A 2,500-nucleotide genomic window follows, 5' to 3' on the forward strand; every position below is an offset into this window, starting at 1 on the left:
AGAACGTCCTGAGGAAACACAAAATCAGAAGTAAACACAAATAATTATAAGTTCATTGTGAACCATAGCTGCTGATTCTTTTCTCATGCAGTCTGTTTTACTGGTGCGTTCACATCTGTGTGTGTGTGTGTGTGTGTGTGTGTGTGTGTGTGTGTGTGCCCTCAGAGTTAGTGATGGGAACAAAAGGTCACCTCCCCTGAAGTTTCTCACTGAAATATGCAGCACATTGAGAAAGAGCAGAGTGGCCCTAATAAAACGTTGACGTGCAGATTCTACATTCAGGATGTTTTTATTTAACTTCAGTTTGAAGCTTCTGTGATCCCCTCGTCGAGTTCTGTGACTCCCCGAGCCGTCAGAGTTGATGAGAAGCCAGCCGGTGAGATCACAGACATTCTTCTGCGTCCTCCCTGGAGAAGAGTTGTTGTGTTGCAGGCCGTTGCTGGGTGGTGTCAGATTTACTCACTGCTGCTGTCAGAGAGTTATGCAACAGGACGGGCAGATACACAACTCTACTACTACTAATGCTACTAATGCTACCAATGCTACGAATGCTACCAATGCTACCAATACTACTAATGCTACTAATGCTACCAATGCTACTAATGCTACCAATGCTACCAATACTACTAATGCTACTAATGCTACCAATGCTACTAATGCTACTAATGCTACTAATGCTACCAATGCTACAACTACTACTAATGCTACTAATGCTACTAATGCTACCAATGCTACGAATGCTACCAATGCTACCAATACTACTAATGCTACTAATGCTACCAATGCTACTAATGCTACTAATGCTACCAATGCTACAACTACTACTAATGCTACTAATGCTACTAATGCTACTAATGCTACCAATGCTACAACTACTACTAATGCTACTAATGCTACTAATGCTACCAATGCTACAACTACTACTAATGCTACTAATGCTACAACTACTACTAATGCTACTAATGCTACAACTACTACTAATGCTACTAATGCTACTAATGCTACCAATGCTACCAATGCTACGAATGCTACATACTGAGACTAATTCTTTAAATGTTACATATTCTCCTTTTCAAACAGTTTAAATAACGGAGCACTCACACCAGGCAATCCTTACTGCGCCTAAAGTCCAGTTCATTTGGCACACTTCCTTGGCCTGGCACGCTTTGAAGAGGTGTTTCAGCACGGTACAGTTCATACACGAGCACGGGAACACGACGTGGACAGCCTTCATTCTGAAGAAATCCCGAAGTGATCTGTATCTGACTAACATGACTCACAATAAAACACAAAGTCAGTAAAGTAGCCGTCATGTTCTCAATGTGCGGACTCGACTGCGCGTCCATTTTATTTTTACTTTTGAGTCCTGTCCTGTAAACTGAGCACATTTCATGATCACGTAAAGTCATGCATGTGTTGTATTACGACTCTTATGTAGAAGAGGTTAGTCCTGGAGCGGTGTGAGAACAGGCCAGCGGGGGAATGAGAAGGGGGGACAATCAGGCTTAAGCACGGTACAGGACGACTTTGCCTAGTGTGAGTGCGCCCTTAGTCTCAAAGCTAAAACAACCAAGCTAAGTCTGTAGCATCAAACACTAAAAACAAATAACCTGTCTGTACACATACTAGCAAAAAGAACGGTAAACAAACGGGTCATAATCCACGATCTCCTCCTTTTCTTTCGAACATTACATTCTGTAGAAGAACGACCCGCGCTCGTCTCCTCGTCAGCAGGTGGACACAGAGACTGATAACTTTTCTAGCGTGCAGCAGTATGAAGCATTTCTTGCTCGCCATGGGGCGGTTTCATATGATATCGACCTGCTGGCTAACAATTTATTCCTGTTCTTTCTGAGCTGTTGGAAAAAGTTGATGTCATACATTTCTCCACCCCTAACATCTTAAAGAGCACAATACGACTCTGACCACAGCTGTTGTGTCACCATAGAGACGTCCCTGTCAATCAAATCTGACCCCAAACCACGGCCTAATACGAGATGAAAGAGAGATTATTGTCAAACTCTGACCAAATCATTACTCAACACATCTGTTTGTTGCCTCGAACATATTTGTGTTACCAGGCATCTGACTTCATCTGACTTTCCTAATTTCCTCTGTGAACACTTGAAAAGCATTTTGCAAACTCTTACCGCTCATTCATGCAGCAGTGACCTTCTTTTCCATCGCTGTGACTACAGGGAGACACAATATTGGAGATGCTTTTTGAAAAATGGAGAGAGGTTAGAACACAGAAAGGTTTACAGACCCATGCAGAGCTGGATAAACACTGAAGCTTCAGTGCGTGTTCACGGCTTTCCTGACTTTTAACATTTTGCTAAATCTTCATTTTTAAACAATCTTCATCCCTGTTGAACTCAAAACTCTCGGGCACTGCATGGCGTTAGGTTAGTGAAGGTCACGAGAGGTTTAGTGTTCAGGCTTTAGTCTGGAGATTGGGATGGTGCCATCGATGTGTGCCAGTCCCCGAGTGTACGGCGGT

The 2,500-nt window shown here is 43.0% G+C and overlaps 1 protein-coding gene across 2 annotated transcripts in view; it reads left to right on the forward strand.

Annotated features, from left to right (window-relative positions):
* The window catches only part of sh2d3cb (SH2 domain containing 3Cb), a 36,947-nt gene that overhangs the window by 8,490 nt on the left and 25,957 nt on the right, over positions 1 to 2,500 (forward strand). The window lies entirely within an intron of this gene.

Source organism: Labrus mixtus, chromosome 5 (genome assembly GCF_963584025.1).
Source record: "Labrus mixtus chromosome 5, fLabMix1.1, whole genome shotgun sequence".
Lineage (NCBI taxonomy): Eukaryota > Metazoa > Chordata > Actinopteri > Labriformes > Labridae > Labrus > Labrus mixtus.